This window comes from Capricornis sumatraensis, chromosome 22 (assembly GCF_032405125.1).
Source record: "Capricornis sumatraensis isolate serow.1 chromosome 22, serow.2, whole genome shotgun sequence".
NCBI classification, from domain to species: Eukaryota; Metazoa; Chordata; class Mammalia; order Artiodactyla; family Bovidae; genus Capricornis; species Capricornis sumatraensis.
In genome coordinates, this window is record NC_091090.1 from 47506261 (window position 1) to 47524346 (window position 18086).

An 18086-nucleotide genomic window follows, 5' to 3' on the forward strand; every position below is an offset into this window, starting at 1 on the left:
CCCACCCACCCACTCAGGATTCCCTAGGTTGGAATTCTTTGTCCAGAGGCCAGCTTTGCATCCCAACTCAGGGAGGTGGCCAGACCCACTGTCTCCCTTCTGCCTCCCTCAGCAAGCTCATTAGATAAAACAAAGCACATCACTGATGTGACCTGCTCCAAGCCAAGAAGAGAGTGAATAAGATTATTTGAAAACAAGTCTCTGGTGTCTCAGTGGTAAAGAATCTGCCTACCAATGCAAGACACACAGGAGACGAGGGATCCCTGGGTCAGGAAGATCCCCTGGAGAAGGAAATGACAACCCACCCCAGTATTCTTGCAGGGGTAATTCCTTGAACAGAGGAGCCTGGCAGGCTGCAGTCCATGGGGTCGCAAAGAGTAAGACACGACCTAGCGACTAAACAACAATTTTGAATTCTCGAGGAAAACCTGAGTGGCTGGCTAGGTTTTCACTCTGTTTCAAATCTCTCTTCGTACTCCATGGCCTCTCCCTATACAACCTCATTCATTCACTCATTCATTCATTCAGTATTTACTTTTTAGTTACCTACCTTACATCAAGGGACTACTGTAGGATTTGGAGATATAACAACTTCAACAAAACCTATGCTCCTATGAATTTACACTCTACCAGTGTCGGGGTGGCAGACAAAAAACAAGCATATAAACTCTGCAAATTAGAGGGAGCCTGGCCAGGGGTGGGGAGGGGAATGGAGGCAAGCTCAGCAAGAAAGGGGTATGGCAGCAATAAGGTGGCATTTGAGGGGAAAGAAAGGAAAGATGACTTAGGTGGACTCTGAAGGAAGAGTATCCCTGAGAACAAAAAATGAATGCAAGTGGGCGACATGAAAACGTGGTTCAAAGCGATTGAGCCACAAGGAGAAGAAAGTCAGATGGATCAGAGTAAGAATTGGGGAGTGGCAGGAGCGGGGCTCAGAGAAGAAGCCAGGGACCCATCCAGGAGGGCCTTGTGGGGGGTGGTTGAGAAAAGGGATTTCATTTTAAATGAAGTAGATACTAGTGGAGAGTTTTGAATGGAATGCAATCTGACTTAGGTTTTAGATAACTTGAGCTATGGGATGGGGAAAAAAATGGGAGAGCAAGGGTGAAAAAGAGGAGATGGAGTCAGGGGTGGCTTCCCCCATCCAGGTGGTTGATGCTGTTTGTCTTTGGCAGTGACGGAATCCATGCCTGTTGTCTGAACTGATGTTCCTCTCTGGATAGCTTTCTTCTCCTCCCTTCTGAACCCCCACTCCCTATAGACTTAGGGTTTCCTTCCTCCTTACTGTGTGAGGATACCCATCTCTGCCCCAGATTCTGCTCTCAAAAAGCACATTATAAAACCCCCACAGTGTTTGGAAAATAAACGACCCCACCAGTTAACAAAGTCTACCCTCCCCTCAAGGCAAAGCAGAAGCCATTCATTGGTATGTCAGTGTATGTTTGCAATCTAACTCCCTGCCCCAAATAGTTCATCCAAGCAAAGTGTTTCCTCTAAAAAAGAATTTGGCCACTTGAAATATTCTACACCTCGCCGCAGCTATATTTCGCATACGTTTCTTTTAGTCTTTCAGTGAATTTGTTTGTTCATGACAACACCCTTCAAGGGACTTAAACTTCCTAAGAATAGGCAACCCTGTCTAGCTCTGCACTCCCATTGTTACGAGCACATGCCCATCACTTAGCAAACAGCAGTGGAATAGAACCAAATGGCCTGAAGTCTTTATCTTGCTATCGTTTTATGAACCACACTGTATGGATCTGGAGCCGACGGGTTGGTGCTTTTCCGAGTTTTGCACACTGCATGTGAACTAACAACGTGGGATTTCAAAGTGGAGTGCAAAAGTTTGCTGTCAATTGTTCTTGTCTGAGACAGTAACAAAATCTTCACCTTTCTTCTTTTCTTCCTTCTTCCCTTCATTCCTGCATCGTGCGCAGAGGTTTCCGAGCCTTCCTCTTGCTTTGCCAATTCAAACGTCTGCAGCATTTCCAGGGTGAGACAGGGAATATCAGTGTCCCATGGACAATGGAAACTTCCAGGGATGGGGGCCTGCTGCCTTCATGTTCTGCTGTTCAGCACCTGAAACGTGTTTCTCTTACCACTGCACCAGGATGGACACTTTCCTGGAAATGTGTCTAATTGCACTGAGCAGAATGTGGATGAATTAATTCGCTAAGTCCCCATGACCTCTCTATACCTGGTTTCAGAGCTTTGCATGGAGGGTGTCTAATAACTGCTGTGGATCAGCTGCCACGTGTCCACTTTCACCACCTCCCCATCAGCAACTCAGTGAGTGTAGAGTTGAGGATGGAAGGCAGCCACTAGGTTGGCATAAGAAACCGAAGCGCTGAGCTGTGACCAACCCACAAGCTCATCTATGAGGCCAATCTTTAAAATAGCAAACTGTGAAGCATAGAGGATCTCTAGCATCTAGCCTGATCTATATAGAATGGCAGGCTTTGAAATTTAGTGTGTTGACATTACTAGATATTTTTATACTAGATAAAAATATCTGGGAATCTCAATTGTTTAGTTGCTCAGTACATATCCAACCACATGGACTGTAGCCCACCAGGCTCCTCTGTCCATGCAATTTCCCAGGCAATGAATACTGGAGTGGGTTGCCATTTCCTTCTCCAGAGCATCTTCCTGACCCAGGAATTGAACCTGTGTCTCCTGCACTGGCAGGTGGATTCTTTACCCCTGAACCACCTGGGCAGTCGTTGGAACCTCAGTAAATCATTGAATTCTATGGTCAGTAGATTATGAGCTACATGAGGGTTAAAGGCTGGCTCCAACTAACATTATTCCTCAAAATAACCTTGCATGCTGTCTGTCTCTTGGCAGGTGCTGAATTAACTTTTCTGGAGTGAATGAATAAATAATCCCCTGTGTGCTTCCTCCAGGCTGGCTTTATCTTGCTAATTACAGAGAAATTATGCTTAATCATGTTCTTGAAGATAGCTGGGGAAGACGATCTCACCATATTTCTTAGTCTTAACAGTGACTGCCTAGGAATTCTTCCTGCCATGAGTCTTTATGATTCTCTGGCACATCTCAGAAGCTACTATATGTTTAAAGATTGTCATATCATCACCCCATTCCTGTTCCTTTCTCAAACTACTTTTACAAAAAAAAAAAAAAGAAAGAAACACCTCTAATTCCACTAGAAAAAGCCTAATTAGATGCTGAAACAAAAGTTTAATGAATAAGCTCTTGTCAATACCCTTGGGATGTTGACAAAGTCCCTCCTCAGCTGAATCTCCCACCAGGAGCTGGCAGGGCTCCGACCACCCAGGAAAGTGATAGACAAACCAAATTTAATGCCTTGCCCCGAGGGCTTACTGCAAACTGGGAATACGAGGCAGGGCCGCCTCCAGAGCAGTGAGTGGGATAACCTGCTAGGCCTGTGTGTAGGCGGCGTGGGGGGGTCCCTGTGTTTGTGTTTCCTAACCGCATCCTTGCTGAAGGAGCAGAGGAGGAGGTGAAGTCTCAATTAGTCACCGGCAGCTTCAGCCTGTATCTACTGACCTTATCTTCATGACAATCACACAGTCAGAGCTGGAAGGGCACACACCTCTGTCTCCTTTCCCAGCGTGAAGATGAAAAGAGACCCACAGGGAGGGAAATGGGAGACACAGTGATCTGAACCCTGTCCTCCAGCATTCCTGAGTCCAGACCTCGTGAGAAATAAAGAGGACACGATTGCCCCATGATCTCAGGGCGGGTGCATGAAGATCAACAGAGATCCAGGCTTTCGGATTACTGAGTCCCTCTTTCTAAGTCATCACGCAGCCCTGCTTGGCTGAATAAAGAGCGCTATGAGGACAGCAAACACTGTCTCTGGCTTCCTTCAGTTCAGTTCAGTTCAGTCACTCAGTCATGTTCGACTCTTTGCAACCCCATGAATTGCAGCACACCAGGTCTCCCTGTCCATCACTTTAGGCTGAGTTAACAAATTTTATGCTGGTGAATTACACCTGGGACACACCTTGTCCCCTGAGCCCTCGAGAAATGAGTCATTAGGCACTGAATACCTTTCACTTTCTTGTACTTCTTCCATAGACTGGCCTCTTTATTTAAGATGGCCTTTCCCGTCTCTGACTTACATGGTGGTTTGATGATTTAGTCGCTCAGTTGTGTCTAACTCTTGCAACCCTATGGACTGCAGTCTGCCAAGCTCCTCTGTCCATGGGATTTTCCAAGCAAGGCTACTGGAGTGGCTTGCCATTTTCTTCTCCAGGGGCTCTTCCTGACCCAGGAATGGAACCCAAGTCTCCTGCTTTGGCAAGTGGATCTTTTACCAATGAGCCCTCTGGGAAATCCTTCCCCTCTTTGACTTATAGGGTCATTTAAGAGGACCCCATTCATGCAACATATCTGGGGGTGAATACTTTGAGTGGGACCGTGGGCAAATGGACCTGGCTGGGGTCCCATGTCAGGGCGGTTTTCAGGGGAACAGGTATGTGTTCCAAATACTCACCCATGCTGGCCACCTGGCAATGTCACATCCCTACCCTTCCACCAGAACTCTTAATACTACAGCAATTTTAAGAAGGCACCCAGGATATCTACTTTAAAAATCAAATGGGTAATTAGGGGGACAAGAATGAAAAGCCTTCATGAAAAGATGAAGAAATTGTATACCATCTATTCATGAGATTCTCATTATTGATGAGTTTGAGCAGCTTTTTAAAGAAGAAAACTGCTGGAGCTTTCTGTGAGAAAGTTGTATGACAACACGCAGAACGCAAATATACATGCCCACACATACACACATGACTTACCTAAACTGTTTGAATTGGAATATATTTGACAAACATTTCCCCGCTAACTATTTAAGCCTCAGTGAAAAAGCCTCAGGACTCAAGCATTATAATAAATCATTCATTCAAATATTTGCATCAGATAACTAGAGCAAAAATAACAAAAATAAAAGCCAGTAACCCACATAAGTCTAACTCATAATACTTCTCTGTCTGAGTACATTGGTGGTAAGACTTGCATCTTGTCTCCAGAATGATTTTGGAAAATATATATTTCTTCTGGTAATTGGTTTTAAAAATGCGGAGTTTCAGCAAGTGAGCTAAATTTATCACTCTAGACTATGGCCTAATCAGTTGTTTATCTTTTCAGGATTTAAACAGTATTTGAGGCGATGCTTTCAGAAGAGCCAAGATCAGGAACACGGCTTTACTGACTCGCTTTTCTGTTGAGCAGATACTGAGAAGGATCCCCTAAAGACAAAAATCTGAGTATGTGCATGCTCAGTCATTCAATCGTGTCTGACTCTTTGTGACCCCATGGGACTGTATCCCTCCAAGCTTCTCTGTCCATGGGGATTCTCCAGGCAAGAATACAGGAGTGAGTTGCCATGCCCTCCTCCAGGGGATTTTCCCAACCCAGGAATCAAACCTGAGTCTCCAGCATTAGCAGGCAGATTCTTTACCATTGAGCCAGCTGGGAAGCCCTAACGTTCATGTAGTTGCCAATATATTATCTCAAGGCCCAACACAGTGGCCAGTCACGAATGTGGAAATGGTTTTGCAAGAACACCCAAACAAAGTAAGGAGATACTTGACCTAGTTAACTTCAAAATTCAGGCCATAACTGTATTAACTCTTGGGACATGTATTTCAAATGCCCTAGTCCTTTAACAAGCATGGGAATGCAGGCACTGGAATGCTTGGGGAAAGGCTTCATAGAGGGGACCTACCAGACGGCAGGTGGCTTCTAAATTTTATCCCCTGAGTCATTCACTCATTCACGCGTTCATTCCGTCAACATTTATGACCAACCTGATGATGGCAAGTCACTGTGGTCAAGAATGTGTTGTGTGTAAATCCACTCAGTTTTCCCAGGATCAGGGAGATAATACAGCTATTTTTCCTTTCTTTCCCATTTCTTTTTTTATTTGCTTGGTTCAGTTCAGTTCAGTTCAGTTCAGTCACTCAGTCATGTCCAACTCTTTGCAACCCCATGAATCGCAGCATGCCAGGCCTCCCTGTCCATCACCAACTCTCGGAGTTCACTTGGTAGCCACCCCCAATTGAGAACCACTGATTTCAAAGAGGTGGGCAACAGAAGGTGGTTTGGATGGCAGAGTAGGGAAACATTTCAGAGAAATTAGGAAATAGGGAGTTGCTTTATTTTTTTAATGATTGGTATAGAATTTCAGTTGCCAAATACTTTTTAAATATTATTTTTAGACATTTGCTTCCTGCTGGGATAGAAAATGTAGAAGATTATTGCTTCTACCTTTACAGCAAAACACACCCAGAGAATCTACATAATTGTAGTTGTCAGAAAACTATGAAAGAACCATGGAGCAAGAAAACCTAAACAAGATGAATTTCAGGACAGGGAAGCCCGTGGCCTTGACTGAAACCCTGGCCTAAAGAGGAGTCTTCTGCGGAGGGAGTGTGGAGAAGTCGGCTGAGCTTTTGAGGGACTTCTGATCCCAGAGGTTAGCTGGGATGGTGGACTGGAGTCTCAAGGAGTCCTAGTCACACACCAAGTGACTCCCTGTCTCACTCTTCCCTCCAGGGCTTCCCCAGGGCCGTGAGGCGGTGCACAGAAGTCTGGGTGCAGGCCAGTGTCCTGAGGGACTCATATGAGACAAAAGGGGGCTTGACTAGTTCAAGGCAGAGGCTGCCAAGGGCTGGAGGCCGGGCAGGAGAGCTGATATGAGCCCAATAACTAGGCCCTCTGGGTTGGAAGCTGGAAGCAGGGTAGGACCCATACAGGATGGACCCCTGAGACACCCCAGGCCCTTGCTAAGAACAGCCCAGTGGCCTGCTGAAGTCTGGAGTCAGGGCGCAAGGACTGAGCCTTTCACGGTACCTTTGCCCGCAGTCACCACCTGTTCAGGTGGAGGACACAAGGCAGAGAAAAGCCTCTTAAAGACCAGAGGAGAGAACCAGAGAGGAAAACCTGAGAGAGAAATCCAGCCTCCAGACTAAAAGGCAGAGAGAGCAATCTCAAGAGTCAGAAAGCTGAGCCTCCAAGCCCAGATGAATAAAAAGTCCCGAGGGTGTCTTCAAAGATTCAAGCCAATGGTGAAGGGAAGCTCACGGCGCATGCCCACTGCTTGAGCCTGAAGGGAGAGTGGGAGAATCGAAGACACTGCCCCATCCTTCAGGCCTCGTGCCAAGCCTCCGCTGAGAGAGGGTTGGAATCCTGAGGAAGGGAAGGGAAGGTCATGTGCCTGTGTGAAGGCAAAGCCGGAGGGCGAAGTAATTGGTCGAATCCATCTAGATTCCAGAACCCACATGGAGAATTAGGAGGAGCAGCCCACCACCAGAAGGGTCAGAGCATGGAGAGGAACCTCCCTGAAGCTCAGCTACACAGAGCCTGTGGAGGGCTGAGGGAAGAGCCTGGAACCAAGCCTGGACACTAAGGAAGAGGCGCCGTTGTCTGCCTGTGGTGGGATCGGGGCAGGGAAGCTGAGAACGCACAGGTGCAGGAGACCCGTGAGAGCCTACGGGTGGGTCAGAAGAGCTCAGAGAAGCCCACTCACCTGGCTTTACACTAAGTGCCACCTATCACTGGACTAAGGGGGAAATGCCGAGAGAGACGCCTGCTGTGGAGGGACCAGGGACTTCTGAAGTCTGCGGGCCGAACAGGGGCCTGAGGGACACTGTCTGGGACCCCGGGGTTCATACGAAATAGGAGGCTGCCGAAGGGCTTGGCTGGGAAGGGTGTGGGTTATGGACATAACCACAGCGACTCAGAGCTTAGTCCATCCCGAAGGTAATGGTTACTGACCAAACCGCTCTCCTAGAAGTTTGACAGAAGATGAGACACGCCCTTTCCTGAGTGCAATAAGTTTGTCTTGGTCTCTTTTTTCTGGCCGCCTGATGTGAAGAGCTGACTCACTGGAAAAGACCTTGAAGCTGGGAAGGATTGAGGGCAGGAGGAGAAGTGGGTGACAGAGGATGAGACCATTGGATGGCATTACCGACTCAATGGACATGAGTTTGAGCAGACTCTGGGAGACAGTGAAGGACAGGGAAGCCTGGCATGATGCAGTCTATGGGATTGCAAAGAGTCAGACGTGACCTAGCAACTGAACAACAGCTTGCTCTTTTAAAAAGCACAACATCTGGCATTAAATCTAAGGTTGAACAACATGAAAAAGCAAGAAAACAAACAAGCAAAAAAGAAATCATTGTCAAAAGAAAAGAAAGTCAATATAACTGCTGCTGCTGCTGCTAAGTCACTTCAGTCGTGTCTGACTCTGTGCGACCCCATAGACGGCAGCCCAACAGGCTCCCCCGTCCCTGGGATTCTCCAGGCAAGAACACTGGGGTGGGTTGCCATTTCCTTCTCCAATGCATGAAAGTGAAAAGTGAAAATGAAGTCGCTCAGTCGTGTCCGACTCCCAGCGACCCCATGGACTGCAGCCTACCAGGCTCCTCCGTCCCTGGGATTCTCCAGGCAAGAACACTGGGGTGGGTTGCCATTTCCTTCTCCAATGCATGAAAGTGAAAAGTGAAAATGAAGTCACTCAGTCGTGTCCGACTCCCAGCGACCCCATGGACTGCAGCCCACCAGGCTCCTCCGTCCATGGGATTTTCCAGTCAAGAGTACTGGAGTGGGGTGCCATTGCCTTCTCTGCAATATAACTAGACCTCAAGAAATATTGGTATTTTCAAAAGGAACTTTATATGTATTATAACATACACATAAATAATATATTCAATCCTTAATAAAATATTAGTATAGAATATCTGACAACATGCAAACAGTCATAATTAACAAATAAAAGTCACAGCAAGTAGGTCTTATCCAGAAATGCAAGATAGATGGTTTGACATGGCAAAGTTAAAAATCAATGTAATCTGCCAAATCAGAAGAATAAAGAAAAAGATTATGTCAATAGATGCAGAAAATCCCCTTGGGAAAATAAATCCTCCACTCATGATAAAAACCTACCAGAAACTAGAAATAGGAGAAAACTTGCTCTATCTAATTATAAGCTGTTGTTCAAACTTGTAACTTTGAATGCTTTTCCTTTAAGATTGGGAGAAAGGTAAAAAAATGTCTACTCATAACACTTCTAACATGGACAATTCAAAAAAACATTATGCTGAGCAAAATTTAGCCAGACCCAAAAGAATACAAATTGTATGACTCCAGAGCTATTGAGGAGCCTGGCGGGCTACACTCCATGAGGTCATAAAAGAGACGGATATGACTTAGCTACTAAACACTAGCAACATTAATAATTTATGACAAGAGAAATCAGAATATGATAAGAGAAATCAATTTTCCTCCAAGTTTCATTGGACATAGGGTGAGGAAAGAAGGGGTGTGTGTGTGTGTGTGTGTGTGTGTGTGTGTGCGCGCGCGCGCGTGTGCGCGCAATTGTGTCTAGCCTAGTAAAGTTACAAAGTTTCTCTGGCCCTGGGTCAGATAGTCGTGGAATTGACCAAATGGAAAGACCAGTGGAATTGACCAAAAGAAAGCAAATGCTTGGTTTGATCTTGAAGTTGAGACCAAACACATATTGCCAAGGGATGCTCATCCTCAGCCCTGGTTTCAGGTCACAGGTGGAGAGAAAGACACTCTTCGGGAGCCTACTTCTGTCAGTGAGTTCTTGGAGCCACATTCTCCAAGCTGCTCAAGGCAGCCTGTGATAGATACCAAAGAATTGCACTCACACAGGCCAGTTTTCCCTGGTGCTCTTTTCCTGGATATGCATGTCGATGGGAGTGAGCAACAAAGAGAGCTTAGAGTGAAAACCAAGCATTAGTAAGAAATTAGAGTTGATACATCAGTGTGGAGTGGGCGGGGAAGGAGGGAGTGGGGACCACATCTCCCAAGTCAAGCATATTTCCCATTAGTTACAATGCTCCGTATTCTCTGATATGGCCTTTCCCAGGCAGGAAGTTCTTTGTGAGAGAGGGGGACGTGAGCTAGCTCATGGGAAAAAAATGTCCCGGGCTGTGAGCAGTAAACTGGCTCATTCCCAAGCAGTGTCCTCCAGGTGTGCCACGAGAAATGAAATCACCTGGCTCATTTTACCATCTTCATGATGGTGTCAAGACCGGACAAACCCAGGCAACACATACAAGGAAACTAATCTGAGACACAGCAATGGTGCTAGGCAGCCAAGATGGGGACCTTATTCGGGGGAAAAAAATGTTAAGGAGGCCTTTACTCCAGAAAGGAGAGTGAGGTCATGGACCAACGAAATGAGTTGCATCAAGTGAAATGCACATCTGATGGCCAGACAGAACCAAAACATCTATGCCCCTGCAGCACGCTATAATTCTGGCACCACTTCAAACTATCATTCTGCGTATATTTGTCCAGCACTTATCTACTGAAGTAAGGGGGAAAAAAACTTTTTGCGGGGAGAGAGAAGTTTTCTTCAAGTGTAAGACACAGAAAAGAGCATATGTCATAATGGACAGCTCGAATTCCCCCAAAGTCAACACAAACATGTTTTCAGCACTTGAAACAAGAATATCACAAGCCCCTCAGGCTTTCTACCAGTCTTAGCATGCAGTCTTAGCACGCATGCTAAGCTGCTTCAGTCGTGTCTAACTCTTTGTGACCCTATGGACCATAGCCTGTCAAGCTCCTCTGTCTGTGGGATTCTCCAGGCACGTATACTAGAGTGGGTTGTTATGCCCTCCTCCAGCGGATCTTCCCAACCCAGGGATCAAACGCACATCTCTTATGTCTCCTGCACTGGCATTGCGTTCTTTACCACTAGCGCCAAACTGGGAAGCCCCTACTAGGCATGACCACCCTCAAAGCGAGCAATTGTCTTCACTTCCAGCATTGAAACAGCTTTCTTCTTCACGAGGTTGTAAAACTCTTTATGTTCACACATTGCAAAGTTTATCATTTGAACTTATTGGGAATTATCTTCCATTCCGTGGCTTCTTTGGTTGTCCATAGCTAGAGAGTAATGTTTACTCACACTCTTAAGTGAAGGTTAGCAAATAATTACAAAACTTTGTTCCCTAGAAAGACCGTCTCATCATGCTTTGTTTAGGTTCAGAATGGCGGCGGCCTGTTACTGCTGACTCTGGAGCTGGACTCAAGAGACAGTAGTGCCTCGTCCTGGCCCTAGTAATGTATCCATGCACGAAAGTGCAGGGATAGGATGATGTTATTACTTTGTTTTGCATACCACTGAACAACCAAAATTTCTTTGTCAGTTGCATTATTTTTATGATGAACCATCGTTAGACATTTCACTATTTTTTAAAAAAAGTAATAACATGGTATGTTAATAAAATATTACTCAGTCATTAAAAAGAATGAAGTGATGCAATTTTCAGCAACATGGATGGTCCTGGAAATTTTTATACTAAGTGAAGTAAGTCAGACAGAGAAAGACAAATATCATATGATATCACTTAAATGCAGAATCTAAATCTGGAATGATTTACAAAGCAGAGACAGACTTAGAGAAGGAACTTATGGTTACCATGGGGAAGGATGGGGGTGATAGACTGGGAGGTTGGAACTGACATGCACAAGATTGCTGTATTTAAAACAGATAACCAGCAACAACATACATATAACACAGGGGACTCCACTCTGTAATAATCTCCATGGGGAAATAATTTGAAAAGAACAGATACATGTACATGTATAACTGAATCACTTTGCTGAATACCTGAAACTAACACAGCACTGTTAATCAATTGTACTCCAATGTAAAGTTTTTAAACATATTTAGTTAATCAGTGATAAGTTAACCACAGAGATATTATCTATTGTCATATGCTGGTAATTTTTTGGTTTGCTTTAAACTCTGTAATCCCATAGCAATTCCACTTTGCCAACAAAGGTCCATAAAGTCAGAGATATGGTTTTTCCTATAGTCCTATACGGATGTGAGAGTTAGACCATAAAGAAGGCTGAGCACCGAAGAACTGATGCTTTCGAATTGTGATGCTGGAGAAGACTCTTGAGAGTCCCTTGGATTGCAAGGAGATCAAAACAATCGATTCTAAAGGAAATCAGTCTTGAATATTCATTGGAGGACGGATGCTGAAGCTCCAATATTTTAGCCACATGATGCAAAGAGCCAATGCGTTGGAAAAGACCCTGATGCTGGGAAAGATGGAAGGCAAAAGGAGAAGCGAGTGGCAGAGAATGAAGTGCTTAGATAGCATCACTGACTCAAGGACCATGAGTCTGAGCAAACTCTGGGAGATCGTGGAGGCCAGAGGAGCCTGGTGTGCTGCAGTCACTGGGGTTGCAAAGAGTTGGACACGATTTAGCCACTGAACAACAGCAACCCATGAAAAGGACTATGTCAAGTGCTTTTGGGTCCAGAGTTCCAATGGTGTTGCTTAACAACTTGGAGATCATACCAGTGGAATGAATCAGGATTTCTAGACTCTAGTTGAGAAACAGTTGGATTATGACACTGCTAACTCCAGAGTGAGCAGAATAAGACTTAATTACATAACACTGAATGAACTGATGAGGAAAGACTGTGGTTTTGTTTGGAATATAGTTCTAATAACTCTATTTTTTTTAATATTAGTGAAGGCCTTTCTTTTTCCTCTTAAGCTTTCTATAACTCATGGTAATTGAGTAGACTTTCATAAACTGAAATGAAACATTTATACATGATATATTTTCCCTGCTGGATTCTTCCAGAATTCAGAAAAATCCTGCTAAGTATTTTTATTCCTATAACAATGTATGTGCATATGTTCAACATGAATGTCTCCTTCTTGTTACTGTGACATAATTTCAGTCTTAAAGTATGCAACCAAGGTCTTACCTGGAGTGTCCTATTTGACTCATATAATCAGATATGACCAGATACTTTCAAGGAATGAAGGGAGGCTTTATGAAACCATTATTCATAAGGCCCTCATGGGCAAATAGGTCTGATACTGGCTTACAGATTCCCAGCCTCATAGGTAAGTAAGAAGGTCTCTTCATGGCCGACCAGGAATCTTAGGATATTGAGGAGACTTGAAGAAGACAAGAATTTACCCAAATTTATAGCTACTCCAGGTAAAACCTGGTATCAAGTTCTTGACTTGACCCTCTAGCTTCAAAAGACTTTCATAAAAGCCCATTCTGAAATTCCTATGAAACAGTTCAGAAAGCAACTTAAAATGGCCTACATGATACATCACCATTCTTGCCATGCCTATCTAAATATGTATGCTAAATTTAATGAGATTAGGCTGATTTTGCCCTCAAGAATAATCTTTCTTTGAGTTTCTCTTTCATCAAAAGTATGATGACTGTAGAGAGAAATTTTCTGTTTTAATGGAAAACAGTCTGCTATCTAGCATAAACTTCCAGGATATCAGATTCTAGCTCTGTTCATGGCTTTTAAGGTCTTTTAAATCTCTTCAAATTGTGGACAGCTGATGCAGATGCAAATTCTGTCTTGTCTGGTGGAGAGTTAGTTGACTTTCTCCCCAACTCTGGAAAAATCAGTTTGGGTTCCTGACTGTAAAATGGACTGACTCCTGTTACCTTCCCAAATAGTCAACCCTTACCAGATTTCTGATCCTTCAAATTTCCTTCAAGTTCTGACTATAATCTTTCAAACGAATGTTTTCAGTTTTTGTCTCTGATGCCTAATGCAGTGTCGCTAGAACCAAGATCACGTTACCCGAAGTCCCTCTGGCATGTTTCCCTAGGACTTGCAGAAGCACTGTGACTGAAAGCCCAATGGCCTGGTGTGAACTTTGAAGGACTGACCATCATATAAGACCATTCACGGGTCTGACTTCCCCCTAGAAAAGGCACTGTCTGGACCACTCAGCAAACTTAGTGGAATTTAAGGGTCCAGGCATGCCCTATAAATGCCAGGACCAAAACAATCAACATCCCAGTTCAAGAGTTCTAAGAAACTCACTTAGCGGTACTGCATACCTGGAAGATATTCCTCCACTGACCTCCTGGAATCCACTGGGCTGATTAATACAATTTGTTACTTTAACATTTCCCTTTTTTGTGTGTCTGGCATCCATTTTTTTTAAGGAGTCTGATCTTCAGGACTCTAAAACCACAGACCTTTGTCATCACTTTTGTACAGTTCAGCTGCTTTTACAGTAGCAGCATGAAGTCACCTTGAGAAACTCTGAGATCTTGCTTCACTTCACTCAGAAGGTTTAGGATTATTATCTGGATGCTCAGTGATGATGCTTGTTCTTCTTGAACAAAAAGGGGAACAATGTTAAACTTGATCTGAGCCCTGTGTTCCCAAAGCGCAAGAAGTCCCCCTCCAGGATTCTGAGAAATAGCTAACCTCAAATGGCCCTGCCTCTCTCATATTCCCCTCCACCCCTTCTCTGCAATTCAGAGAAGACCATCTCCATCTCTCTCATGATTCCCATAAGACTCAAGGACAGCTTCCTTGCTTACCTGCTTTGATAAAATCCCAAGCCTCCTTCCTTTCCTTGAAACATTCTCTCTTAATGAACATTGTCCTTATTGCAGTAGCCTGCATAGAATTATTTCCTTAACTGCCTCATGCACCGTATCTTTCAACAAACTGAGGGGCATCATCAATGGCCATTTGATCAGAGCAAAATGAGCCGATTATTGTTATTTGTGTCCGACTCTTTGTGACCCCATGGACTACAACATACAAAGCTCTTCTGTCCTCCAGTATCTCTCAGAGTTTTGTTCAAATTCATATTCATTGAGTCAGTGATGCTATCTAGCATCTTATCCTCCGCTGTTCCCTTCTCCTTTTGCCTTCAATCTTTCCCAGCATCAGGATCTTTTCCAATGCATTGGCTCTTTGCATCAAGTGGCAAGAGTATTGGAGCTTCAGGTTTAGCAACAGCTTTTCCAGTGAATATTCAGGGTTGATTTTCTTTAGCATTGACTGGTTTGAACCAGTTATGGGGGGAAACAAACCAGTATGCTACATCCTCAACAAGGTGATTGCTAATGGTATCACAACAAGTTCTTCAAGCCTGAAGAAGACATTTAAGTTGACAGGGAGTTAAGCGATCCCTACCCATAGATCAAGCAGGAATTCTTAACTCGGTGAAAGGACATTTTTGACCATGTGACAAACAGTAGGAAATTAGCGGAAGACTTGAGCTATACAATAAATTCCACATTTGGTTAAGTACAGAGACTTCTAGTGGAATCATTTCATCTTATTAGCCACAAATCTAGTTACATTTTCCAAATTTAGTTGAAATGTATTCAAGTGGATCTATTTTTATTTTTAAAAGCATGTCCCCAAATTTCAAATCCAATTGATGCCACTTGAAATTAAGATATTGCAGTTCTGTTTATTGTTGTTATATTCTTTAAAGATTTTCAGTATCACTGAATTACTTATCCTTATGGATTTTGTCAGGATAATTTAGTAGAATAATCAACATCACTTAGGAAGATAGAATTTTTATTCTCTTAATGTGGTCATGATGCTGGAAGATTTTTAGTATCATTGAATTAAATATCCTTTCTGAATTTTAGTAGGATAAATTACCTCTTGATGAGATAAATACCTGCTTACTTACCTTTGTGATGAATCAACCACATGAGCACATTTAAGCTGCCTTCTTCTTATCAAGTCCTCCGTAGATGAAGTATTTTATTGAGACTCTTCCATACTTTTGATTGAGTTATAAAACTCTTGAGTGCTTTCTTGCTTAGGCAAGGGCTCAAGGCCCATCCTCCTAGTCTTTTCCCAGAAACCTACACACTTCCTGTCTTCTTTCCCATCAGCCTAGGACTTGTTCATCCCACAGTGTAGCCTTAATAGCCGAATTCTTCTTAATCACAAAGCAAAGTGAACTAGTTTATCATACCAAAAGCTCTGCCTCTTAATTTGCTGTCTGACCTTGGACAGCTTACTACTTAATCTGTCCCTGAGTTTCCTCATCCATAAAGAGGAGCAAATGAAAGTGCCTACCTCATTCTGTGATAGTAGGAAGGAAATAAATTGATGCCTGCACACCTCTCAGAAGAGTATTTGGCGTGCTGTGTAAACATTAGCTATTCCACACATTTGCTGCCTTTGTCTTGATGGGTCCCCTGAGGTCTGGGATCATGTATTTCTCATTCCCTCTCAGTTCCAGACCCACACACCCAATTGGCTATTTCACATTTGACTTGGTTGAACAAAGTCTATCTATAGCCTCAACTCACCGTATCCTCACTGAAATATTTATAGATGAGATGGCAGTGATACTTGGGGTTGCTTCGAAGTCATCCAGGAAGGCAGGGCAGAGTGTTAGTAGAGGTTCAACAGTATCAGTCAAATTTTGACAACTGGGACTTCCCTGGTGGTCCAGCAGGTAAGAATTTGCCTGCTAATGGAGGGGACATGGGTTTGATCCCTGATCCAGGAAGATACCACATGATGCAGAGCAACAAAGCCAAAACTACCGAACCTCAGTGCTTCAACCGCTGAAGCCCTGGAGCCCGTGCTCTGCAACCAGAGAACCCACCACAAAAAGAAATGCACACACTGCAGGAAGATTAGCCCCTGCTCACTGCAGCTAGAGAAAGCTGCAGGAAGGTTAGCCCCTGCTCACCGCAGCTAGAGAAAGAGGCAGGAAGATTAGCTAGCCCCTGCTCACCACAACTAGAGAAAGCCTGAGCACAGCATCAAAGACTCAGCACGGCCAAAAAATAAAGTGGCTCTTTAAAAAAAGAAACAATGTTTGACGGCTGTTAAACGGTATGATGCGTATGATGACTTTATTATACTCTTCTCTCACATGTGGGCTAGGTTTGAAAATATTTATAAAAAAGAATGAAGAACTCAGAAATTATAATACTGCTTTGTCTTTCTATCTGGTCCTTCTCACTGTCAGTAGACAACATTTTGTACTCTAGGAAGCAGAGAGTGAGCGGCAGTGGGAGAGTGTTTGAGATGGGGAGGTGACATCGATTATTCTTCAAGTTCTTTCTAGCGGTGCATCCACGGCTGTGGTGACTGAAGCACAGGGAGAAAGCTGTGGCTAGAGTGCTAATATCGGGGTGAACCAGAGTACAAAGAAATAGAAAGACCCACCCCAAACTGGGGCAATTGTCACTAAAGTCGAGCCTGAATAAAAGAACATTTTAGCCACACACTCTCCAGAAATCCCTATAAGTAGGTCTTATAAACCTTCTGAACTCTCATTATTACCTTTGCTTTTCTCTTACTGAACCCTGTCACCCATCTGTACATTTATTAATTCATTGATATACTATGCCTGAAAACCTGTACTCAAGGTTGGAGGCACCAGAGAAGGTGAAAGTTCTCTGCCCTTGCCTGGTCTGAAGATAAAGAGATACAGACATCGAGTCTACTTAAACAGGGCCAAGGTCCATGTCGTCTCTAAGAGATCAAGGTGGATCTGAAATTCTAATCTCCTTCAAGGCTTCTCCTGTTTTAGGGTGATCATACTTCCCAGTTTGCTCATGACAGGCTGTGATCATTGCTAAGAGCATCACCAAGCTCCATTTGAAGTGTCTCAGATTTAATGAGAAATTATCTGGCTACCTTTCTGGGTCCAAACTTAATCCAAGAGGCCAAGACCCAATCTTACAAGCACCTCCTCTTGACAATCCTGTGCCAAGTCAGACAAAGACAAATATCATATACTATCACTTAGGTGCAGAATCTGAAATAATGATACAAAGGAACTTGTTTACCAAACAGAAACAGATCCACAGACTTAGAGAATGACCAAGGGGGAAAGGTGGAAGGGGGAAAGGATAGACTGGGAGTCTGGGATGAACATGTACACATGGCCATACTTAAAAGAGATAACCAGGGAACTTCCCTAGTGATGAAGTGATTAGAACTCCATGCTTCCAGTACAAGAGGCTGGACGTTCTGATAGATTGAGGACCCTAGCAAGTTCTGGTCTGAGGCAAACCTCAGTTTTGGCCACGATCAAACTGTCCTGCTAAAAACCTCCCAGGAGACCAAGAATACCTTCAATTATTTCCGTTTATACCAGAGATCAGTGTATGAGTGAGGTGGGCATGGGGAGTGAAAGGATGACCCAGAGGGATGATGATATAGCAAGTTCCCCATCAGGTATCGAACCTGTGCCCCTTGCACTGGAAGCATGGAATTCCAATCGCTTCACCACTAGGGGACTTCCCTGGTCATCTGT